This window comes from Chiloscyllium punctatum, chromosome 12, assembly GCF_047496795.1.
Source record: "Chiloscyllium punctatum isolate Juve2018m chromosome 12, sChiPun1.3, whole genome shotgun sequence".
Taxonomy (NCBI): domain Eukaryota; kingdom Metazoa; phylum Chordata; class Chondrichthyes; order Orectolobiformes; family Hemiscylliidae; genus Chiloscyllium; species Chiloscyllium punctatum.
The window spans coordinates 16,239,288-16,266,415 of record NC_092750.1 but is presented as its reverse complement, the minus strand read 5'-3'; the positions used below and the strand labels follow the sequence as shown (position 1 = coordinate 16,266,415).

General features: G+C 41.2%; 1 protein-coding gene across 3 annotated transcripts in view; it reads left to right on the top strand.

Moving 5' to 3' along the window:
* The window catches only part of mon1a (MON1 secretory trafficking family member A), a 60,918-nt gene that overhangs the window by 11,861 nt on the left and 21,929 nt on the right, over positions 1 to 27,128 (top strand). The window contains exon 1 of one of the 3 annotated variants that reach the window (XM_072581921.1): positions 17,231 to 17,476. The exons of the other annotated variants lie outside the window; for them this stretch is intronic. The gene's annotated coding sequence lies outside the window, so the exon portion shown is untranslated. Of the gene's footprint in view, positions 1 to 17,230; positions 17,477 to 27,128 lie in introns of those variants that run through there. 3 annotated transcript variants of the gene reach the window in all.

Here is a 27,128-nt window from a genome sequence, read left to right as displayed (position 1 = left end):
AGTTCGACTCTGTCTTGTAAGGAGCAATGTTCTTTCAGTTTCCACCCTGTCAAGGCTCCTCAGGATTTCACGCAGTTCAATAAGATCACCCCTCCTTCTAAACTCCAGGAGTTGTAGGCCCAACCTATCCAGTGCAGACCATATCTGATCTTGGGTACAAACATACCAATCATGGAAACGTGATCCACTGGCGAGGAGAGACTGTTTTAAAAAAAGCCAAGTCATGTGTAGGTTTTATTTTACGAAGGATAAGACTGTATTGAACTTTGACTAGTTCACACCTCGGACAGGAATTTCATGACTGAGGTGTGTAGCTTCCAAGTCAAGTGCTTTCCCATCTTCCCCCACTTCAGTAAATTGTTCCATGTTACATGTAATTTTCACCCTGGGGGAGTGGGGCAAGAATGAAACCAGACTGCCAGCTTTGGGAGCAGACCAGAGGTCGTCAACTCCAGACCTGGTTTGGTTCAAAGGCATGCTTCAATTCTCTGTGATTTTCTCTCTCTCACACACGTGATTGTGGAAAAAAAACTCCCATTCATAAAATCCATTCAAAGGTTTTAAGTCTCAATTGATTAATATCTTAGATATTGTCCTCCTCAGTCTGTTTAGCGATGTTGTCATATGCCTCTGGAACAGGTGGGTCTTGATCCCAGGTTTCCATGCTCAGAAGTAGGGACACTACCATTACACCATAAATATCCTAGTTAATTAATTAGATATTTTTAATCAACCTATTCAGGGATGTTATGACAGACTTCTGAAGCAAGTGGGACCTCAACCAAGGCTTCCTTGCCACTGTGCAAAATGAAACCTAGTTACTCTTATAAAAACATCAAAATTGGTATTGAGATCACATGTCAATACAGGTAATTCTTTAATAGCCGCCTCAAACTTCCAATTAGAACCCCCAACTGAGATAGTTGTGGCTTCTACAATTAAGCCAACCGTTCATAAACTCAAAAACTGGGGAAAAGTCAGCAAAGAGCGCTATTGAAATGATCAGATGTCTTTATTTATCTAGCCGCTGGCAATCAAAACTTTCCATGGAGGGTTCTTCTTAGCTTCCACTGATGGCTGCAGCCTGTTTTATGTTAATGTTTAAAGAGCCCAGCATTTAAACAACTTTAAGTCATAATAACTATCTGTCAAAATTCCTTATGTCAGTTCTATCCATTCCTAAGTCCTACATGCAAAGTGAGATTTGTTTGAAGTCAGCATTAAATTCAAATGATCCTGCAGAGGTGTGTGTGTGTGTGTTTTTGTGTATGTCATGCTTAATAAGTGTTGCCAGAAATGCAAAGTCCTGCAGCAGTTTGTTCAGACAGTGGCACTATTAAATGAGACCAGAAGTATACTGGTGAAGCATTCGCTACCCCTATGTAAAAGTGCACCAGACATCAAAATACTAATCTGTACATGTGCACGAGGCCATCTTAGACTAAAAATGTGGGTTAAAATGGATAAATGATGACCTAGGTCAGTAAATGCTCACAGAGCTAATGGAAAATACTCATATAAAGACTTGTGTTTTACTGAAATCAATCAGATTTTTGGCTTTGGAATGTGATTAAATTCTGCAGAAGAATATAAGAAGAAACAAAGAAAAACTTTTAATAATTTGTCCAGTGATTCAGATTAAGATTTTCATGATTCGACCTTCTGACTTCTCCCTGCTCAGCCCTGTTCCCACACCCTTTCTATTAGGTCTGGCAATGTGGTTATAACTACGTTCAAAATCACTCTGCTCCCTATGGCAGTCTGATCGAATTATCACTCACACACACACTCACACACACACACACTCACACACACTCACACACACTCACACACACTCACACACACACTCACACACTCACACACTCACACACTCACTCACACACACTCACACACACTCACACACACTCACACACACTCACACACACACTCACACACACACTCACACACACTCACACACACACACACACACACACACACACTCACACACACACACACACACACACACACACACTCACACACACACACACTCACACACTCACACACACTCACACACTCACACACTCACACACTCACACACACTCACACACACTCACACACACTCACACACACACTCACACACACACTCACACACACTCACACACACTCACACACACTCACACACACTCACACACTCACACACTCACACACACTCACACACTCACACACACTCACACTCACACACTCACACACACACTCACACACACTCACACACACTCACACACTCACACACTCACACACACTCACACACACTCACACACACTCACACACACACTCACACACACACTCACACACACTCACACACACTCACACACACTCACACACACTCACACACTCACACACTCACACACACTCACACACTCACACACACTCACACTCACACACTCACACACACACTCACACACACTCACACACACTCACACACTCACACACTCACACACACTCACACACTCACACACACTCACACTCACACACTCACACACTCACTCACACACTCACTCACACACACTCACACTCACACACTCACACACTCACACACTCACTCACACACTCACTCACACACACTCACACACACACACTCACACTCACACACTCACACACTCACTCACACACTCACACACTCACACACTCACACACTCTCACACACTCTCACACACTCTCACACACTCACACACACACTCACACACACTCACACACACTCACACACACTCACACACACACTCACACACACACACACACTCTATACCTCTCTCTCACCCACACCAGGTAAGGGTGGCAGATTTCCTTCCCCAAAGGGCATTTGTGAATCTTATGGGTTTTGACAATAATTAATTGCAGTGGTTGGAACTAGGTTAGCCACGTGGATCTCATTAAGTATGAGTTGGGGCTGATAACCTAGGCCAATCAGGGAGTTCTGGCTGACACACAAACAGGGGTCTCAGGGATTCTACTCATCCTAGGGACTGCTTTGAGCTAGCTGATTAGAATCCATGTAGAGTGCACATGTAAATAAAGGGTGACTTGGTGATGGGATACGGGCCTTTTGGAGTTATCTCATCATGATCACCATTGGCTTTCAATTCCAGATTTTCTAACTGCATTTACATTTGATCCATGTCTCTTGCATATGAGCTTGGGCCTGTAACATCTGACAGCTATGGAATACCCCTCCACTCATTCTTCTTCATCCTAGAAAACTCTGTATATTATGAAATAAATCCTACAGATTTGAAGTTATCAGCTGTCACCCTGCTATTTAGGGGAGCAAGAGAGAATCAGGAACTATAAAAGGAAAGTCCTGGAAAATAATATCAAGGAAGCGATAACTCGACACATGGATAGTACTAATGTGATTGAGCACAGAATGAATTTTTAAATGGGAAATTGTATTTGATGAACTCTTTTACTGGGAATGTTACTAACAATATTGATGACCAATGTGTAAAGTATACTTGCATTTTCAGAAGGAAAATTATTTGGGTGCTATTTATTGCCGAAATAAGGAGGTTTTATTACTCAGTAGGTTCTGAATCTTTGGAATTTTCAATCCCATCTAGCTGTGGAAGGTCAGTCTCTAAGTATATTTAAAGCAGAGATTGACAATCAGAAATGTCAATGATAGAAGTGGTTATGGGAATAGTGTGGTTAAAAATCATTGGTGTGTTTTATCAGCCATGATCCAATTAAAGGGAGAGCAGCCTTGATGGATTGAATGACATGCTTCTGTTACTACGTTCCTCTCAGAGTCAGTACCATCAACATGGCAGAGGAAGTTTGAAAAGAGTAACAATGTAAAAGGAAAACCAGTAACATGAGTGAATGACATACTGGTGTGACTTCTTTTATACGCTTCAAAAGGAATGTTCAATATCAGCAGTATGTTCATTTTCAAGTATGGGTGTTTTTCTTTAGGGAATTGCCTTGATACTTGCCAGCAGGTTTCCTTCTGGCCTGTAGCAGCTGATTGAGTTCCTGGTAAAGAAGCAGTCGGGAAAAAAAAATAATGTTAATTCAATTGAAAATGACAGACATGCTATCAAAGCTTCTTGTCTTCTATCCATTAGGACAGAATCATAGAGCCATGGAGTCATACAGCATGGAAACACACGCTTCAGTCTAACCAGTCCATGCCGGCCATAATCCCAAACTAATCTAGTCCCACCTGCCTGAACTTGGCCCACATCCAAACATTTCTTCTTTGTGTACTTGTCCAAATGTCTTTTAAACATTATAACTTGTACCCACATCCACCACTTTCTCTGGAAGTGCATTCAACACACGAACCATTGCCTGTGTAAAACAAAATGCCCCTCATGTTTTTTTACAAATCTTTCCCCTCTCACCTTAAAATTAAGCCCTTCATGCTGAAATCCCCTACGCTTGGGAAAAGACACCTGCCATTCACCTTATCTATACCCCTCACGATTGAAAAAAACAAAAGAACTGCAGATGCTGTAAATCAGAAACAAAAATAGAACTTACTGCAAAAGCTCAGCAGATCTGGCATCTGTGGAGAGAAATCAGAGTTAATGTCTTGGCTTGAGTGGCCCTTCTTCAGAACCCTTCCTCAACCCCCTATCCTCCAATCAAAAAAGTCCCATCCTATCCAGCCTCTCCTTATAACTCAAACTCTCCATTCCTGTCAACATCCTGGTAGATCTTTTCTGAATGCTGTCCAGCTTAATAATATCCTTCCTATAATGGAGAAAGTACTCCAGAACAGGCCTCACTGACATTCTGTACAACCTCAAAATAACATCCAAACTCCTATACTCAAAGGTTTGAGCAATGAAGGCAAGTGTGCTAAATACCTTCATAACCATTCCATGTATATGTGATGCAAACTTCAGAGAATTATGTACTTGAGCCCCTAGGTCCCTCTGTTCTACAGCACTACCCAAGGCCATACCTTTAATTGTATAAGTTTTGCCTTTGTTTGTTTCACCAAATGTATCTCTCATTTAGCCAAATTAAACTCATTTACCACTCTTCAGCCCATTGACCCAACTGATCACAATCTCTCTGTAATCTGAGATAACCTATCCACTATGCCACCAATCTTGGTGTCATCTGCAAACTTACTAATCATGCTGTCTATATTCTCAACTAACTCATTTATATAAAAGGCAAACAATAGTGAACCTAGCACCGATCTCTGTGGTACACCAGTCACTGGCCTCCAGTCCAAAAAACAAACCTGCCTTATACTCACACTCCTGCCATTAAGCGAACTTTGTAATCAGTTGGCAAGCTTAGCCTGAATTCCATGTGATCCAATTTACTAATTAGTCTCCCATGCAGAATCTTGTCAAATGCTTTTTGGATCAGAACAGGCCATGCTTGCAAGACTCTGGATATAGGCCCGGTCTTCTGATCTGCAACAGAGTCCCTATTTCAGACCCATATTAGACAAATTGTCACTTACTTACTTTCCCAGGATTTTCCAAACCAAATCTCCAATGCAGGATCCATCCCAATAGAGGCAGTCCAGTCCTGTGCAGAATGAATGTTTTGCAGAAACCAAATTCCTTTTTACAGAACTAGCTGCTGTATTCCAACACATTAACACAGCTGAAAGGTCCTAATGCCTCTTTAACAGCTAATGAGAAAAGGTAAGTGGCCTTCAGATGCTACCTGAACTGTTGTGCTTTTCCAGGACCACTCTAATCTAGAACCTGGTTTCCAGCATCTGCAGTCATTGTTTTTACCAAGTGGCTAGAGGTGGCAGACAAGTGGCTGAAGGTGGAGAGTGGCTGGCCAATGAGGGGTAGAGTGGCAGCTAAGCAGGGATGTAGGATTTGAGGTAAGTTGATATCGGTAGGGTGAGAAGTAAAATACAGAGGGGAGTAGTATGTATTATTGTTGTGTCATGATTAATTGATCAGTTTGTTGTTATTTGCTTTGTAGTGCTCTTTTTTTTAAGAACTTGATATGCTAATGAACCAAGTGCCAGGATGGAATCACAAGAGCAACTTGTGCTTTGAACATTTCAAAAAAGCATGCTAGAGTCCAAATGCAAGGTGTGGCCTCAATTATTAAATAAACCCAAAGAGAAACTGAAGTAAACAATGCACACTACTTAATCTGTGTTACTTGTCAATAATGCAAGAAAAGATAACATGGTGATTAGTGATGGAGACTTTTCTTTAAAACAAGGTATCGATGTAATTTTATACATCACAGGAGAAGGGTTTGAACAACACTTGAAGTAACAACTACATTTTGATCCCAGAACAATAAAAAAACTATAAGAAAAGTGAGTACTTGATCTGTTAAAAATAAATTTTAAAAACGCTCAACCACAGATGAAAACAACACAGAACAGAATTAAAAAGAAATGAAAGGATTACAATTGCTGGGTCTCCATACAATGTAGGCTTACAGTAGCAAGGCTCCTAAAAATCCCAGATATAGAGAGTATTTACAAAAGGAAGAGAACATCAGAAAAAGTGACAAACAAATTTCCTAGAGTGAATTGGATGGCCACAGACAAATTTGAACAAAGAATGGAGTTATACATTTTAGACTTATTTATTGAAGAATCAGTTAAGCAAGCAAGAAAACAGAGATAATTGGTAGAAACTAGGAATTGCACAGAATTAACTCTTCAGGGCTTTCTCAAGAGAACCAAAGATCCTGCTAAGTAATGAGAAATGCTGGAAAATCAGCTTTGTGTTAAAGTTAATTTTAGATTTAACCATTTACAATTAATGTCTTATTGTCTACATACACAGGAGTCAATTGATCAAGCTGTCTGTAGGTGCCATGACAAGTGAGAGGACTGTGATTTTTCAGAGGCAAAGTTGTCTTAGTGATAATATAGCTGGTTTTCGCTTCAAAGCCAATTAAGCTGTCCAATAAGACCTGCAGTTCATTCTGTATTGCAACACATCTTCTAATCAAAGCCCACTTGCCAATTAATCTCATATAGTATATATAAATTGTTGCTCACTTTTGCATTCTTGCAATTCTGTCCTGATGAATGCAAGACAATAAGATTCAACAGCACCTCTCCTTTTTCAGCAATATCAAGTTCTGTCCAAAACCCAGTGCTTAAACGTTCATACTTTTAATATCTGAGACAGACATGAATCTATGACCCAATTAATTGTCTGCATTACACAGATAGTTGGAATTATTGATTTATTGCAGCACTGAAGAAGATCATGTAACCCAATGCTCTCCTGAGGAGCTTTTCATGTAGTGCTACTCCCCAACTCAGGCAAATATTAAATGCTCTCTCTCTCTCTCTCTCTCTCTCACACACACACACACACACACACACACACACACACACACACACACACACACACACTCTCACACACACACACACACACACACACACACACACACACACACACACACACACACACACACACACATACAAACATAGGCTGTGTATCCAGGTGGCCCATCTGCACATTCCCAGTTTGATTACTACAGGTACAAGGTGAGGCTGATCAGGTTGACTGAATGGAGAAAGTTTCATTTGTACATTCATGTCTAATCAGCTACTACCTATCTTGATCTATACCTGTGGATGTGAGAGATTCCCCCTTTTTTATGAATTCCCAAGCTTGATCCTATTGTTAAAGTCTTAACAGGAAAGAAGGAATCCTTCCTCAGCTACTCAAAGTTAACATGTAAAAGGATCAAAATTACTGGAGGCCTTAGATGCATTGCCTCTCAGTTGGGTTGAGTGCATGGATTCAGAGAGATGGGCAGAATATATATATAGGGGGAAATGCATTGAGAGATAGTTTTAATCACTGCTACATAGGTCAGTATTTGAACCAACCTCTGTTAAATCAATGATGACAGCTTTGATTGCAAAAGGTTTTGAAGTGGGGGGGAGCTATGCCAAATGGCAACAAAGACTTACTTTTTTTTTAAAGATTAGATTACCTACAGTGTGGAAACAGGCCCTTCGACCCAACAAGTCCACACTGACCCTCCGAAGAGCAACCCACCCAGACCCATTTCCCTCTGACTAATGCACCTAACACTATGGGCAATTTAGCATGGCCTATTCACCTAATCTGCACATTTTTGGATTGTGGGAGGAAACAGGAGCACCCACACAGACACTGGGAGAATGTACAAACTCCACACAGACAGTCACCTGAGGCTGGAATTGATACTCAAATTTGTGAAGAGCAGATTGTGGGAGAGTAGCCAGGAGTTTGTAGAAATAAAAACGTCTTGAGTTCACAAAGGCTTAAGTGTGAGTTCCAGCAACAGATGAGCTCAGGCAGGAGTAAAGTTGGTTGATGTTGTAGGTGTGGAAAAGGTGATCCTAGTGATCAGGTATCTCAAGGTTTAATATGAGACTAAACTTGTGAAGGGATGTGTTTTGCTTCAGACAGTTGCCAAGGTGAAGAAACAACATTGGTAGCTGGGGAACAGAGCTTGAAAATAATGGTGTTTGTCTTCCATATATTTAATTGGAAATGGTCTGATAATTTAGTAACAATGGAAATAGTTGGGGGAGCTGTTGGTGAAGTAGAAATGGGAGTCATCTGTGCACCTCTGTAAACAGTGAATGTAGGTAAAATTGGGTTTAATATGACATTTCTGACAGCTGCAGAGTCTACTTATACCAACAGGCCTGACTCACATACAAAGAAGAACTTAACTGAAAAACTACAGGCTGAGAAAACTGTAATATCGCATTTCCATTGCTTCAGGATGAAAATAATCCAATGCTTTTGAAATGTTGTATTGCAAGAATTATGGCTCAGTCCAACACAGTGAGGTCCCACAAATAATGAACGACAACAATCAAATAATCTACTTCAGTGATGGCACTTGTAGAGCAATAGGGCAATAGTGATGTAGTAACATCAGAGGATGTGCAGGCCAGGGACCTAGACTAATGCTTTGGAGCCATAGGTTCAAATCTTCCCACAGCATTTAGTGGAATTTGTATTTGATCTGCAAATCTGGAATTGATAGCAACTCTCATTGATGGTGACTGTGTCAGCAACTGCTAATAGCTGTAAGAAAGCCATCTTGTTTACAGTGACCTTATCTGTTCCGACCTAGATGTGATTTCAGATCCACAGCAACATGGTTGGCTCTTAATTGTTTTACATCCATGAAATAATTTAAATGTATGAAAATTTATCTTGTTATAATTTGAATAGTGCCATGAGATCTTTATGTCCAACTGAGAAAGGGCAGATGGGGCTTAACATAATAATAAACTACAGTAAAGCTGTTTGTCCATCATCACCACACCAATACCTACTTCAGTCTCCATTATGCGTTCAGCTCTTTGAAGTGGATTTTAACCTCTAATCTACAACTCAGAATCAAGAATGTTATCGTGGTAATTTATTTTATGAGATTTATTCTTTCATGAGATGTGGGCCTCATTATGCAAGGCCACCATTTATTGCCCTTAACTGGGTGATTTGAAAGGGCATATAAGAGTTGAAAATGTGTTGCTGGAAAAGTGCAGCAGGTCAGGCAGCATCCAAGGAGCAGGAGGATCGATGTTTCGGGCATGAGCCCCTCTTCAGGAATCTGAAGAAAGGCTCATGCCTGAAACGTTGATTCTTCTGCTCCTTGGATGCTGCCTGACCTGCTGTGCTTTTCCAGCAACACATTTTCAGCTCTGATCTCCAGCATCTGCAATCCTCACTTTCTCCTACAAGGGCACATAAGAGTCAACTACATTATTGTGGGTTTAGATTAATCAGGTAAGCATGGCAGATTTCCTTAAGTGAAAAACAGATTGATTTTTGTGATAATTGATGATGGTTTTACAGTCACAATTCCTGACAATAGCTTCACATACTAGATTTTAATAATTTAAGTAAAGAAGTGGAACCAGCTCCCTTGGCAGGATTTGATCTGTGTCCCTGGTCGATTAACTTGCCTTGTAGATTCCTAATCCAGTGACATAACCACAACACCATTGTCACCTGCTGAAATGTAGCATCTCAGGCCCCATTGTATGGACACCAGAAAGTCAAAAGAAGAGAGCAATCTGAGAAAATCAAACACAAATTAGTGAAGGACAGGAAATAAAATCCCACAAATGTTAAAGGGTGTATTTATTTCCGGAACCAGAGTCTGCCCTTCAATGTAAGGGAAGCAAAGGACGAAAAGGATAAATATTCATTACATGTTGTTGTGAAATCGGAGGAGGGTAACAGATACTCTCAAATTTCAAATTGTTCATGAATGTGCTTTTCATTCCTTTTCCATCAATTGATTTTAAAATGCGTCTTGGTGCTGGGAGACCTGGCAGAAAGAGGATTTAGAAGCTTCAGTCAATGAGGGTACATCATCGCTCAAGGATAAGGGCAGACAGGCTGGCAGATTTAAGAGTCTGCTGTCAGAAAACAAGTCTAGTGTATTGTGTAGAATTGAAGCTTGACTTTACTTAGAACTGATCCTTTCCACTTGAGATTCTAGAACATTGAACAGTAATATTCATTGATACAGATCTTTCCTGCTCAGTAGAGTTAAGGAGAAAAGGCAGACTTACAAAAGTAAGGTATGGAATAAATAGACTGTGGGACACCCAATCCCCAACTTTACAAAACTCACGGTTAGTATGTAATTGAGAACTTAATGAACCCAACCTGGAAATGTATGATCCATGAAATTGATTGCAAAATACAGACCTGCAGGGAATCTTTCATTTGTATTTTGTAAAGTTAAGGAGACCTGTATCGTGTATGGTATTGAACTATCTGCATGATGAAATGATCATAATTATGCAATCCTTTTGTTATTTTATGCTTTATTTTTATTTTAATGTCCATATAACAATTGTGAATTCTGATGATGTGATCTATTTGTATTAATTTCAAAATTTTTCATGTTTCGCCATGATATTAGTGTAATAATCCATCCATCCATCCTCCAGTATTTATATAGTCTCCACTTGCCCTAGGAATGTAACCAAATGGCAAAAAACACAATTTGGAAGTCTGGTTGGCAAGAACCTTGAAGAACAGTGATGATGTGATCAGGTATAAGAACAGTCCGATTGCCTGCTTCTTGAACAGTCCTGTACAGGCTGATACACCTTGAGAACATGGAGCAAAGTCATTGACCCCAATACCCCACCTGTCCAAGTCATGGCTATCGGAAAGTTGCATAATCACACCTCTAGGTGATTAACTTTTCACCAAAGCAAGGGAGGAATATTTGAAAGGTCTGACACCTACTTGATGCATTCACAACGTGCATCCTAAGATTTCCTTTCCTCATTTCCCTTGAGATGCAACAAGGTCTGTCCTCATTCATAAAACCATAAGACTTGGAGCAGATGTGGGCTATTCAGCCACTAAGTCCATTTTACCATTCAGTGAGATCATACACAGCTCCACTTTCCTGCCTTTTTCCCACTACCTCGATTCCCATACTGATTAAAAATGTATATATCCCAGCCTTGAATATATTTAGTGGCTCAGCCACTACAACCGTCTATGATAAAGAATTCCATAGATTCATCACCCTCTAAGAGAAGAAATTCCTCCTTACCCTTCTCTTAAATAGGCGCTCCCTTATTCTGAAATTATGCCCTCTGGTCCTAGGCTGTCCCATATGGAGAACAATCTTCCTGTATCTACTGTGTCAAGTTCCCTAAGAATCTTGTATATTGCCCCTAAACTCTAGTGAGTGTAGACACAACCTACTCAGCCTCTCTTTATAAGACAGTCTCTCCATACCTGGCATCAGCCTAGAAATTCCTCTCTGGCCTGCCTTCACTGCCAGTATCTCCTCCTTTAGATAAGGGACCAAAAATTGTTCAGAGTATTCCAGTTGTGGTCTGCCTAGTCCTTTGTATAGCTTTATCAATACCTCGCTATGTTTATATTCCATTTTCTTTGAAATAAAGGTCAACATTCCATTTGCCTTCCCTATTACTTGCTGAACGTAGATGTGTTTTTCCTATCAAAGTGCATAATCTCACATTTCCCCATATTTGGATCGATATAGATAGTGCTGATGAGACCAGCATTAGAGATGATCCATCTCTAACTACCTGGGAGAGAGAGTTTTGAACCACCGCCTTGAGCAACAAATAGTGGTTTGAATACAGCTGAATTTCAAAGTTATCTTGTTCAGTTAAGTGTCAACAATTTCAGAGTCACATGAGTTCCCACTATCCAGGTAGTGGAATAGAACTAATTGGGATGAAACTAAAGCACTTCTTTTTAACTTGCAAGCATCTATCTGTTTTCAAAAATACACATCAATCAATATTCAAACCTCTGGTGGCAAAGACTAATGCTATTTAGATTTAGTCAAAATATACAAAAGCGGAAACTTCACATTATTCATTCCATTACTGTTTCCAGTTACAACTGTGTGGGATGCTAATTCAAACTATGTCTGTCACATCCTGTCACAATAGGATGCCATAAATTCTTCAAGATATGTTGGAAGTAACCAAAATACGTAGGGGTGCAGGTACAAAGTTCATTGAAAGTGGAGTCACAGTTAGACATGGTGATGAAGAAGGCATTTGACATACTTGCCTTCATTGGTCAGTGCATTGAGTATAGAATTTGAGACATGGTGTTGAAGTTGTACAGGACATTGAGGTCACTTTTAGAATACTAATTTCAATTCTCATCTCTGTTATAGGAAAGATGTTGTTAGACTATAAAGGGTTCAGGAAAGATTTACAGGATGTTGCCAGGTGTGAAAGGTTTGAGTTTTAGGGAGAAGCTGAACAGGCTGGGGTCATTTTCCCTGGGCGATTGGAGTCTGAAGAGAGACATTAAAGAGGTTCATAGAATCATGAGGGGCATGCCGAGGGTGAATAGCCAAGGCCTTTTCCCCAGGATGGGGGAGTCCAAAACTAGCAGACATAGCTTTAAGGTGAGAGCGGAAATATTGAAAAGGAACCTGAGGGACAACATTTTCACACAGAGGGTGGTGCATGTATGCAATTGGCTGCCAAAGGAAGTGGTGGAGGTGGGTACAATTACACATTCAAAAGGCCTCTGGTTGGGTATATGAATAGGAAGGGTTTAGAGAGATTTGGGCAAAATGCTGGCCAATGGGACTAGATCATTTTAGGATATCTGGTCGGCATGGACAAGTTGGGCCAAAGAGACTATTTCTGTGCTGTACAACTCTATGACTCTGTAAGTTAGCTACAACCAGCTCACACTGAAGCTGAGTCCGAAGGAGTTCCAAAGTGCTTTAATATTAATAAAAACATTCCATCTGCTACATCTTTGTCCACAGTCAAGCTATAAGAAGTTTTCTAAGATAATATTAATGGATTGAAAAGTAGACAACCTGACATACTCTCTCTCTGTTTCCATTCTTTATGCAGTATCTAGGAATTCTAATATACAAAGTCAAAACAGTAGGAAAGTCTGTTTCTTGTGCCATATGCATCTCACTCAAAAGACAGCTATGTATCCAAGAACATCCAAGTTGGGAATAAATAACAACTTATACACAACAAGTACCTTTGACTAAGAAATGGCCCATGGCATACTTCATGGTAGTGTAATGAGACAAAAAAGTCTCAAGTCAAACAGGAGACAGTAAGGAAGATATCCAAAAGCATGTTAAAGAGGGTTTTTGTTTCAATTCACTCACACAAAGTGGGCATTGCTGCCTGACCACAATTACCCTTGACATGCTGGTGAGCTGCCTTCTTGAAGTGTGGCAGTCCTCATGCTGTTGGTAGATCGACAATGCCCTTGGGGAGGAAATTCAAGGATATGGACCCAGTGACAGTGAAGGAATGGCTTGGAAATATGAGTGGCATGGAGGGAAATGTAAAGATGGTGGTGTTCCCATATATCTGCTGTCCTTGTCCTTATCGAAGAAAGTGGTTCTGGATTTGGAAAGTGCTGCCTAAGAATCTTTGGTCAATTTCTGCAGTGCATCTTGTAGATAGTTCACACTGCTGCTACTGAGTGTCTTTGTCTGTGGTGGACGGAGTGGATGTTTTGGATGTACTGCCAATCAAGCAGGCTGCTTTTTTTTGGATGGTTGCAAGCTTCTTGAGTGTCATTGGAACTGCACTCATCCAGGCAAGGAGGGGGGGAAGTATTCCATCACACGCCTGACTTGTGCCTTGTTGATCATGAACAGACTTTGGGGAGTCAGGAGTATATCCTTGTTCTGACCTGTTTTTGTAGCCACGTGTTGATGTGGTGAGTCCAGTTGAGTTTCTGGTTAATGGTAACCCCAAGAATGTTGATGGGATTCAGTGATGCTAACATCCTTCAATATCAAAACGCAGTGATTAGATTGTCTCTTAGTGCCTGATATTTGTTTGCCATGAATGTTACTGTCACTTTTCAGCCCAAGCCTGGATATTGTCCACATCCTATTGCATTTGATCGTGGATTGCTTCAGTATCTGAGGATTTGTGAATGGTGCTGAACATTATGTAATCATTGGTAAAACATCTCCACTTCTGACTTTATGATGGAGGGAAGGTCATTCATGAAGCTGCTGAAGATGGTTGGACCTAGGACACTACTGTGAGGAACTTCTGCAGAGATGTCCTGGGCCGGGAATTGGAAGTCGTGGAGGAGATGGTTGGGTGTGGGTGTTCCCAAAATGTATGTGGGGTGTTCCTGAACTAAGGGCTACAGGATGGTGTCAAGATATGAAGATATTCGTTGGGGCAGGAGCAGACAGAGAATGTGGGTTGACTAGGGCAGTCAGGTTTGTGAATTTTGAGTAAGGGGTAACACCAGACAATGTGGGGTTACAGGACTATGAGGTTGGTGGCTGTTACTTGGGATCTGGGTGTTATTGGCGTGATCAGCATTTGTTTCCCAGTCCAAACTGCCCTTGAGCTGAATGGCTTTCTATGTCATTTCTGAGGGCAATTTGAAGTCACTCACATTTCTGTATGTCTGGAGTTACTTGTAGGCCAGACTGGGTAAGTTTGGCAGGTATCCCTCCCTAAAGGACATTAGGAAATCAGTTTTTTTCATGATAATCAACAATGATTATATGGTCTGAGAGAAAGTGAGGACTGTAGATGCTGGAGATCAGAGTTAAAAAGTGTGTTGCTGGAAAAGCACAGCAGGTCTCCATTAGTCCAGCTTTTTTAAAATGCCTTGTTTATTTATTTCAGATTTCACCAACCCCAATTCAAATCCATGCCTATTTATTTGACAATACCATGACACCACTGCCTTTCCTTAAAACTTTATCTCTATTATCTCTGCTGATTAGTGCATACTTTACAAGTGCACATTTTTCCTTTCTCAAGACATGGTTTGATGCAGAACGATTGACAGAGGATGCTGGAATTTTTGTGATGAGACGAGAACTAGAGGGTCAGTTTCAAACTAAGCCAGCTTCCACTTACGTTGGAAAAGAGTAGAATTTATTTTCTTTCAGATGGTTGAAGTATTTGGAACTCTTCCTCAGACAGCCATGGAGGCCGGGTCATTGAAATGTTTTCAAGGCAGAAGGAGGTAGATTCTTGATTAACAAGGGATACAAAGGCCATTGGAGGTAAGCAGACCCAAGTGGAGTTGAGGTTCCAATCTTGAGGGGCTGAGTGGTCTACTCCCGCACTGAATTGGCTTGTTTGTGCATCTCTGTGTTGTGCAGGGTCTTTTAAATAGATAGCCCAAGAATAACTCTGATTGTGGAAACTGACATAGATTGTTTCTACATTTCTTCAAAATTGCATTCAACCTTTCAACAATGCCATCCCAGCAAGTGCTTAATGAACATTAGTAATATATCTTGATTTGGTTTTATTATTGTCACATGTACTGAGATACAGCAAAAAGTATTGTTTTACATGCTATCCAGGTGAATCATACAATACATCAGTGTAATAGAACAGAATGCAGAATACAGTAAAAACATCTCCCCCACTAATTGTATCATTCAGGTCTGTCCAACTGCTCCTTAAACAGTTAACAGTATCCAACAATGCCATTATGACACCTTAATATTGCAGTAGTCTTGTCCAGTTTGAGTGGCTGGTTACTCCACCATTTATCTGGCTAGACATCAAAATCCATTCCAATAAGCAAGGAAACAGATCATAGAATCCCTACAGTATGAAAGCAGATCATTCAGCCCCTCAAGTCCACACCAACCTTCTGAAGAGCATCCCATCCAGATTCAACCCCTCCCCCCCGCCTTATCCCTGTAATCTTCTATTTCCTGGGGCTAATCCATCTAATCAGCACATCTTTGAACTGTGGGAGGAAATCAGAGCGCCCAGAGGAAACCCACACAGACACGAGGAGAACATGCAAACTCCATACAGACAGTGTGGATTCAAACCTGGAATCCCTCGTGCTGTGAGGCAGCAGTGCTAACCACTGAGCCACCGTGCCACCCAAGCAACAGTCAGTGAAAGAGAAACAAAACACTTAAGTGTGAATTTCCCAAATATGAGCTCTCAATGTGACCTTTTGTCGATTTGGGGCTGTGTATTGAGGAACCATTTGGATACAGCCTTCCATGCACCATGAAAACAAACACAAAATCCGAAAGAATTATGAATGCTGTAAATTGGAAACAAAATCAGAAATTGCTGGAAAAGCTCAGCAGATCTAGCAGCATCTCTGAAGAGAAATCAGAGTCAATGTTTTGGGTCGAGTGACCTTTCCTGAGAAGTGGGTACAAGCATGTTGGCTTCCTATGTGCGGCAGCAGGTTACTAGTGGCCTTCTGTACTCCAAAAACATATAAGCAGAAAATGCATGGCTGGGTTGTGTGGCAAATTCCTATTTATTCTCTAAATGTAATAACTCCAACATATCCAATCTCAGGAATTCCTGACTGCACGTGGTTAGTGATTTACCAGATATTTTAAGATTAGGAGCATGAGTTAGATCAGGCAAAACCATAAAAGCTGCTGGCTAGCAATTAAGTAGCCTCTGTGGGGAGTGAGAAATACAGTTATATGTAGTTTCTCCAGCACTATGTTGTTATGTTTGTGTAGGAATCTCTAGTTGGTTTTTGGGACAGACAGTTCTGAATTTGTCACTATTTGTGTGGGGGGAGAAAACGTGTTTCCTGATTTTTGCAGTCACATGGCTGGCTGTAATTTGAAGAACACAGTTGAGTTCTCCGGGGTGGAAGCGGATAGGTTGAGAATGTTGGGTGTTGCTCAGGCTTGCTCGGCTGTAAACTACAAGTCCCAGCAAGCTGCTGCAAGCAAGGGGGAGGGAGGCTGGTTCTTCCTCATTGCGAAGCCGGCTTTGACCTTTCTGATGCAAGGAATAGGTTTCCGTGAGGGCATCAGACGTCCTTGTGGACTCTCGGACACATCGCAGAGGTTCGAACGCAGTCCTCAGGGAAGAAACAGTATTTCAAGCAAAAAAAAATACAGCGAGGGACTGGAGGAGAAGATACCGGAGTGCGAGAGAAAATAGCCAAGAGCATTTATGTACATATTTAGATAAACCCTCAGCCCTTCCTGCCAGAATCTGCAAATAAAAGGCCTGAAGATTAAGCAGGTTTGTGACAATAGAAAAATTGATTGCGTTGTCTCAGTGAAAGGATATAATCTGGAATTAATGATTAATGACCAATAATGCGGACAAAAGTTTCCTTTAAATATCTATCGTGTTGCTTACGACGTGATCAGCACTGCTGTTTAATATAAAATGATAGGTATAAATTCCAGGTGCATTTAGGTCAACATTAATGTTCCGTCGTAAAGCTTTTTTTTACGCGTTTGTAAAGACAAAAAGTCCAAGGTATTAATCTGCATGTGGCTGTGAATTAAAGGAGGCAGTATTGTCTTTGGGTTGGACAGTACATGTTTGGGATTGTGTTCTCACAGTTACCGGTGTTCAGCGTGTTATTAGTTTGCAATTACAACTGTTTATCTGGATAGGGAAGTCAAGAGGTTAAAGCATCTGCATTTGGAAATTCTGCTTCAAAATAATCAAGTTGCATGCTGCTTGCCCGATAGTCGCCAGTATTATGTTGGAAAGAGGAACTGAGGTGATAAACCTGGACTAGAATGTCTCACTGCTTGCACTCCAGCTGCTTGTGACTTAAGATCAAAAGAATATAGTTTCTATCCTATTAATTTAGTATTTGTATAAGTGCCCACCCTCCCTGCTTTTCAGAGGAAGTCTGTGTCACTACTTCTGGATTAGAAGCTCCAAGTTCAATTCTCACCTCAAGACTTGATGTCTCTGGAAAGTTTGTTGTACCATGACTATTAATCAATCTGTAAATCCTTCTGGTTTACATGTGGTAGTTAGTAAGAGTGGGACAACCATGGGGGAGTTGTAATGTAACAGCTTTGCTGCATTAAAAGACCCCATGTGCATGTTCTTGACATGGGGAAGTGTCATCCACATTCTGAACGGCTACCACACACACATGCGTGTGCACGCCCACACAGAAGACACGCACACACCCTAATCCTCATGTCATATAATGTTGAAAAATGTGTTGCTGGAAAAACGCAGCAGATCAGGCAGCATCCAAGGAGTAGGAGAATCGACGTTTTGGGCATAAGCCCTTCTTCAGGAAATAAAGGAAATTATATGTCGTAAAATGTTTCCAAGCTCAAACCACAGCCATCCAGATATCTGATGTTGCTCTATGATATGCATGGGCAAAGTTTCTTATGAGTTATATTTATAGTCAACTAATTTCCTCTTTGTGAGGGAAGTACCTGAAATCTGCTTGGCAGCAGCCTACAATAAGATAAGACATTTAACCCATTGACAAGCCACTGCTATTAAGTGACCATCTATGCTGGCACTGGAGGAAACCACACAGTAATACGAAAATAAGAACTAGGAGCAGGAGTAGGCCATTCAGCCCCTCTACCCTGCTTCTCTAGTCAATACAATCATGTCAGATCCCGTCTCATTCTCAACTCCAATGTCCTGCTTGCTCTCCAATAATCCTTAAACCCATTACTAATTAAAAATCTATCTATCTCCTCTTTAAATTTACTCAATGTCCCAGCATCCACTGCATTCTGCAGTTGTGAATTCTCCACATTCATGAACATTTGAGAGAAGTAATTTCTCATTTATGTTTTAAATCTGCTATCCCTTACATTGAAACACTCCCTAGGACCTAACCATTAAGTGTATAAGTCCTGCTAAGATTTGCTTTCCCAAAATGCAGCACCTTACATTTATCTAAATTAAACTTCATTTGCCACTCCTCAGCCCACTGGCCCATCTGATCAAAATCCTGTTGTAATCTGAGGTAATGTTCTTCGCTGTCCATTACACCCTCAATTTTGGTGTCATCTGCAAACGTACTAGCAATACCTCTTATGCTCACATTCAAATCATTTATATAAATGACGAAAAGTAGTGGACCCAGCATGATCCTTGTGGCACTCCACTGGTCACAGGCCTCCAGTCTGAAAACGACACTCCACCACCACCCTCTGTCTTCTATCTTCCAGCCAGTTCTGTATCCAAATGGCTAGTTCTGCCTGTATTCCATGAGATCTAACCTTGCTAACCAGTCTCCCATGGGTAATCTTGTCGAACGCCTTACTGAAGTCTACGTAGGTCATGTCTACCGCTCTGCCGTCATCACTCCTCTTTGTTACTTCAAAAAACTCAATCAAGTTCATGAGACATGATTTCCCACGCACAAAGCCATGTTGACTATCCCTTGCCTTTCCAAATACATGTACATCCTGTCCCTCAGGATTCCCTCCAATAACTTGCCCACCATCAACGTCAGGCTCACCGGTCTATACTTCCCTGGATTGTTCTTACCACCTTTGGTAAATAATGGCCCCACATTAGCCATCCTCCAGTCTTCTGGCACCTCAGCTGTCACTATTGATGATATAAATATCTCAGCAAGGGGCCCAGCAGTCACTTCCCTAGCTTCCCACAGAGTTTTAGGGTACATGTGACCAGGCCCTGGCGATTTATCCACTTTTATATGTTTCAAGACATCTAGCACTTCCTCCCCTTTAATATGGACATTTTTCAAGATGTCACCATCTATTTCCCTACATTCAATATCTTCCATGTCCTCTTCCACAGTAAATACTGATGCAAAATACTCGTTTGGTATCTCTCCATCTCTTGCGGCTCCACACACAGACTGCCTTGTTGATATTTGAGGGGCCCTATTCTCTCCCTAGTTACCCTTTTGGCCTTAATGTATTTGTAAACACCCTTTGGCTTCTCCTTAACCCTATTTGCCAAAGCTAACTCATGTCCCCTTTTTGCCCTCCTGATTTCCCTCAAGTGTACTCCCATTGCCTGTATACTCTTCTGAGGATTCAGTCAATCTATCCTGTCTATCCCTTACATATGCTTCCTTCTTTTTCTTAACCTCAATTTCTGTAGTCATCCAGCATTCCCTACCTGCCTTTCCTTTCACCCTAATTGCAATGCACTGTCTCTGGGTTCTTGTTATCTCATTTCTGAAGGCTTCCCATTTTCCAGCTGTCCTTTTACCCGCAACCATCTGCCCCCAGTCAGCTTTTGAAAGTTCTTACCTAATGCCATCAAAATTAACCTTCCTCCAATTTAGAACTTCAATTTTTGTCAATTTCAAAGTCTATCCTTTTCCAGTACTATTTTAAATCTAATAGAATTATGGTCGCTGGCCCCAAAGTGCTCCCCCACTGACACCTCAGACACCTAGCCTACCTTACTTCCCAAGAGTAGGTCAAATTTTGCACCTTCTCTAGTAGGTATATCCACACACTGAATCAGAAAATTTTCTTGTACACACTTAACAAGTTCCTTTCCATCTAAACCCTTAACACTATGGCAGTCCCTGACTATGCACCCTATTGTTCTTCCAGATAACTGCGATCTCCTTACAAATTTTGTTTCTCAGTTTCCTGCTGACTATTAGGGGGTCTATACTACAATCCCAAAAAGGTGTTCGTCCCTTTATTTCTCAATTCCACCCAAATAACTTCCCTGGATGTACTCCCCCCCCCCCCCCCCCCCCCCCCGCCCCCCCCCAGTATAGCTGTAATGTTGTCCCTGATCAAAAGTACCACTCACCTTACTGTCTTGTTTCCCTTTCTGTCCTTCCTGTAGCATTTGTATCTTGTATACCTTTATTTGTCGTACCCTCATCCTCTAAATCCAGAGAGTACAGGCTGTAACTGCTCTCGGGCTAAAAAGAACCATGGGTAGATTTTCATCTCCCCCTGCTCAGGCTGATAACGTGAGCAGTACTCATTTTTCCTCTTGTAACATCCTTGATTAATCGAGGATGGGCAACTGATGGTTTGATTTCATCATGGGGTAAGGCAAAGAGACAATTCTCGAGTCTGTCTCAGCTGGAACAAAGATTGAACTCCTGGCAGTTGGCATTATTCTGGACCACACATTCACCGTCTTGTTCATTGAGCTAACTATTGCAAAACTCCTACACCCCAGTCTGAACGCTAAGCTGTTGAACTTTCATTCTCTTAGTATAAAGCTGGGGTGCTCTTCTCTGACAGATTGTCACTCAGGTGGCAACGACCAAAATCTATTTCATCAGCTTTTTAGTTAACAGCATTGTACAGTGGAGACGAGGCCATTTAGCTCATCATTGTGTGCTGTCTCATTGAAAGAGCTATCCAGTTGATCTCAGTATCTCTGCTCCTGCACATCTCCCTAAAGAAAGTAACTGTTGAATCTGTTTCCACCATTGCCACCCTTTCAGGCAACATATTCTAGATCAGAGAAAGCCTTCATCTCTCACTTGCTTCTTTTATGCCAATGATCTTTCATCTGGATTCTGATCCTCCTGCCAGTGGAAACTATTTCTCCGTCTAGGGTGCTCTGGTATAAAGCGCATTTCATCAACAGGAATTGGCTATAACACGATTGACAAATTGTGGACAGTGTTTGGATAGTATGAACGTTCTACGAAATGGGTATAGTGATCTCCTACAGTGCTATTTTCTGTAGTGATTTTCTATAGCCTGGGATTGCAGAGGAACGCAACTGCAGCATTATAGCAGAACAAACTATCCAATCTGTCAAAGCCTCTCCTAATTTCAAACACTAAATTGCTGCACTTTTTGAAGGAAAGAGCAAGTCCCAAAGAAGAAGAGTTGGACAGAATTGAAGCATTAACTTTGTTTCTGTCTCCGAAGATACTGCCACACCTGCTGAGTTTCTTTGTGTTTTATTTTATTATTGACTTGCAACCCAAGTCTGTTTGTTACCCAAATCTTCTCTTGGTTTTGGAGTAAAGGAGTGCAGTGTTAGACCCGTAGGAGAGTGCCATTAAAAACTGGAGTTTCACATTTTGAGAAGCGTATTTGTAATTCAAAGGAGATGTTCACTGACGCTGCTGTGTGACCCTGTTTTTGAAATCTCATTAGAGACAAAAAAAAACTGCAGATGCTGGAATCCAAAGTAAACTGGCAGGAGGCTGGAAGAACACAGCAGGCCAGGCAGCATCTGGAGGTGGGAAGTCGACGCTTCAGGGACTGGGGGTGGATGTGGGGCGAGCTGCAGGTAAAGTGGGTGGTAAGAACAGGGTGGTGAAGTGGGGATAGGTGAAGACAGGTGGAGGGTCAAAGAGCTGGAGGGCTGAGGAGGTCATCCTTGGGAAACAGAAGACAGAATTAACGAATACTGAATCCAAGCCACATCTGTAAAGTTTCTTTATTTGAAATAACAATTATTTTGATGAAGGAGTATGATGAATGTATCAATACAATTTTATTACGAGGTCATGGTCGTGGTTATATGAGTGGAGACACAAGTTTGAATCCCAACTTAGTAGTTGTGAAATGCAAATTAAGTAACACAATCCGAATTTCAAAGTTAGTTTCAGCAATGGTGAAACTGAAGCTACCAGATTCCTCTATAACCACTCCAAACACCATTTTACATTTTTAAAGGTTCTTTCACAACAGGATGGCTAGGCTGTTGTCTTGAACTGCTCCAGCCTATGTGGTGTTGGTATACCCACAGAGCTTAGAGATAAACTGGCAGCAAGTTTGTTTTGATGGCAGTGTTCACGAGTTTTGAAGGAGCCTTTCTGAGTTTTAATAATCTCAGCTTTAAACTTAGAATGAATTGAGAAACCTTTTTTGTTTCCATCCCTTCTGAGTTAAGTTATTAGATTTTAGAGAATGGGGAAATCAAGCAAATGTTCCTGCAAGGAATGATGAATAAAGGGTTCCTGTTGCAGATTACTGTCTAATATTTATGGATTTGGAGTTTTCTCTCTATTACTCTGGATTATTGCAAACCGCCATTTGGCTAACTGAGCTAACCAACACCTCATGCTATGTTACCCAACTATATTGTATAATATTAGGATAGATTATACAATAAAATCAATTAGCACCAGCCAAGTCAGTTTTAGAAATCCACTCTCCGATTAGTTTGCAGGTGTTTGAAGTCCAATTTGTTGTGTTGCTCAATTTAACAGCCTCACCTTTTAGTATTGTTTCTTGTGGCAGAGTGCACCCAAAACCTGTCTCTTTAATAACAATGGGTGGACTTGCCATTTGAATTTGTAACCAAATTCTAAGCAAATGTATTTCCCTCAGGGATATTGAAGGGACGATTTAAATGCTGAACGCTGTTCCCACATGATAAGCCTCAAGTCAACAAACTCGAACCTTTTGTGGTGTATTAATTATCAAACCAATTTCTAACCTCTGTTTTTACTGAGGCATTGATTCATTTGTTTAACTTCAATTATTGGGGGAAAATACCTCACGTGCAATAATAAGTGGTTATTTACTAACATACCAACATGTTTTACAGCCTCCATTGAAGCCAGAAAATAAAGATAGAAATTGTACTTTTATAGAACCTTTTGTCTCTGATTGTTAGTTTGCAATTAATTATCTTCAAGGAGGAATTCCTGTAACTGTGGGTGAACGTAGCAGGCAATCTCACAGCCACGTCCCAAAGCAAATAATATTAATAAATCTGTTTAGCTGTTTCTGTGCTGGGGTGGCAGTGGTTGTTGTTTAAAGGAGAATTGTTGACCAAGCTTCCTGAGAATTTCCTGTTTTACTCTAAACAGTGCCATGGAACAGCCACACCAGAATGTTTTATATCTTATTAGGAGAACAGCTCCTGCAGCAACACTCCCAGTACTGCAGTGAAATGCCAGTTTACATTGTTTCTTTAAATCCTCAAGTGGGACTTGAACCCACAACACTGGGACGAACAACCTTGGCAGAAACAATCCTAGTGTCCATCAGTTTATATTTTTGAAATTTTTTTTTTTAAAAGTCCTCCAGTGGCTTTCAGCTGAAAGGAAGAGTAGATATATCACAAAGTTGGATCTTGCTGTGTGTTGTTTCTTTACTCCTTCATGTTTCATTAATTGAGTGATGCTTCGCTTGGTGTCCTTGGTCAAGTTCCCATTCTTGTGCATGTTTGAAGAGTGAATGTTCCCTGGCTTTTTGACCCTGGTTCCATTGCAGTGAGTCTACCCCTGCTTGCTTTTGACTGGACAATGTTGGCAGTGTTTACTGGAGAACAATGCAGATTGAAACTTCTGGGGGTTGGTTGTTCAGTATTACCCTTCTCTGGTCTAGGGTTATCGAGATGGACATAGTGCGGGGCTGACTGAGGTCAGCTAACTGAGTGTAGATCTAGGATTCCATCTACAACCATACCGATTAGTAACAGAAGTAGGACATTCGGCCCATCAAACCTGCTGCTACATTCAGTAAAATCATAACTGATCTCTTTGTGTTCCCATTACCATCAATTCCTCATAACCTTTGATTCCCTTGAATTTGATTTGCCTTTGATTCCCTTGAATTTGATTTGCCTTTGATTCCCTTGAATTTGATTTGCCTTTGATTCCCTTGAATTTGATTTGCCTTTGATTCCCTTGAATTTGATTTGCCTTTGATTCCCTTGTAAAAGTCTAGCTACATTTGCTTTAAAAATGTTGAGTGACTGCTCCTCCACCTTTTTTGAGGCAGCAGGTTCCAAAGTCACATGTATCTCTGAGAGAAAAAGAAGATCTCGAATCTTTGTCCTAAGGGGGGGCGATCCCCAATATTTCAAAAGTTGATTGGACTCATCCACAGGAAGAAACACCCCTTCCATATTCACCTTGTCAAGACCATTCAGGATCTTGTATATTTCAATTACGTCACCCCTCACTATTCTAAACTCTGTTGGAGCCAAGTGCAGCCTGTCCAAACTTCCCTTAAGAGACAACCCTTTCATTTCAGGCATCAATCTAGTAAACCTCCAAGACTCAATCACCATCTTTCTTTAAATAATACTGGCTATTCAAGACTTGTGATGTCCCTCGTTTATAAGGATTACTGCCATATTCTATGGTGTTTATGGAGCTACCTGACTGATCTTTATATTTAAGAAAAAATGTACAGGAGACACCAATTACTCCTTGAACAAACTTTGAGAATAAGATTTAAGTCCAGTTTGCACTGACTGTGGGAACAAGCCTTGACATTGTCCCAAAGCTGAGGGTGTTTGATATGAAAATGTACCTGTAAAAGATTCCCCGATTCACGAGAAAAAATGTCATGTTACTAAGGTAAAAGGAACAAATGCTTTTTCCAGGCATAAATAAGTGAGGAAATTTCAGCACTTCCTCAGCATCCTGATGCAGATTCTGAATGGTCTAAATGAGAAGGAACATTGATGTATAAGTTTAAAACTGGACACGTCTGAGTTCATATTTATGTCTAATCTGGTGTTACTTATTTTAAAGTTGATGTTCAGAGATATTCTGGAAGTAGTTATTTGCATTTGAATTCCCCTGTAAGTGACACCATGAAACTTTACTTGAATTATCTCGAAACTAAAGAGGTATTGGGTGGTGTCGGTCCCTCCATATAATCTCTTCTTCACCATCACAAGCTCCAGTGAGAAAAGTCCCAGCTTATCCAGCTTTTCCTGACAACTCAAACCTTTCATATCCAGGAATATTCTTGTAAATCTTTTCTGAACCCTCTCCAGCTTGATAATATCCATCCTATAGCTGGGCAGCTGGAACTGGACACTGTACTCCAGAAGAGTAATGTCCTGTACAACTCCAACATAACGTCCTAACTCCTATACTCAAAGGATTGAGCAATAGTCAAAGCAAGAATGCCAAACGTCTTTTTAACCGTCCTTCTTCACTCAGGGCGTGGTGAACATCTGGAATGCTGTATCACAGAGTGGTGTGGAGATCACAGACTCCCTACAGTGCAGATAGAGGCCATTTGTCCCTCCGAACAGCGTCCCACCTTATCTCTGTAGCCTTGCATTTTCCATGGCTAATCCACCGAGCCTACACATCCTGGAACACCACGGGACAATTTTTGCATGGCCAATCCACCTAACCTACATATCCTTGGGCTGTAGGAGGAAACTGGAGCAACCTAAGGAAACCCATGCAGACTGTGCTAACCAGTGTGCCACCAAGCCACCCGAATCCTGTCATTGAGTATGTTCAAGACAGGCATTGATGTATAGTCATGGAGCACAGAAACAGATCCTTTGGTCCAACTCATCCATGCTGACTAGGAATCCCAAACTGAACTGGTCCCATTTACCTGCAATTGGTCCATATCCCTCTAAACCTTTCATATTCATGTACCTGTCCAAACGTCTTTTAAATGTTGTAGTTGTACCTGCCCCTACCTTTTCCTCTGGCAGCCCATTCTATAGACGCACTACCCTCTGTGAAAAAGTTGCGTCTCGGGTCCCTTTTAAATCTTTCCCAGCTCACCTTAAACCAATGCCCTCTAGTTTTGTACTCCCTTACCCTTGGAAAAAGACTTTGGCTTTTCACCTTATCTATGCCCTCATAATTTTATAAACCTCTGTCAGGTCAACCCTCAGCTTCCGACTTTCTAAGGAACAAAATCCAGCCTCTCTCCTTATAACTCAACTCCCTCCTTGTAAATTTATGTGCGCTCTTTCTATAGCAGGGTGACCAGAATTGCATGCAGTATTCTAAAAGTGGCCGTACCAATGCCCTGTACAGCCGTAACATGACATCCCAATTCCTATACTCAATGCTCTGACCAATGAAATCAAGCATCTCAAACACCACCTTCACCATCCTGTCTACCTGCGACACCACTTTGAAAGAACTATGTACCTGCTCCCCGAGGTCCTTTTGTTTGGCAACTTTCCCCAGGGCCCCACCATTAACAGAGTAAGTCCTGCCCTGGTTATCTGACCAAAATGCAACACTGCT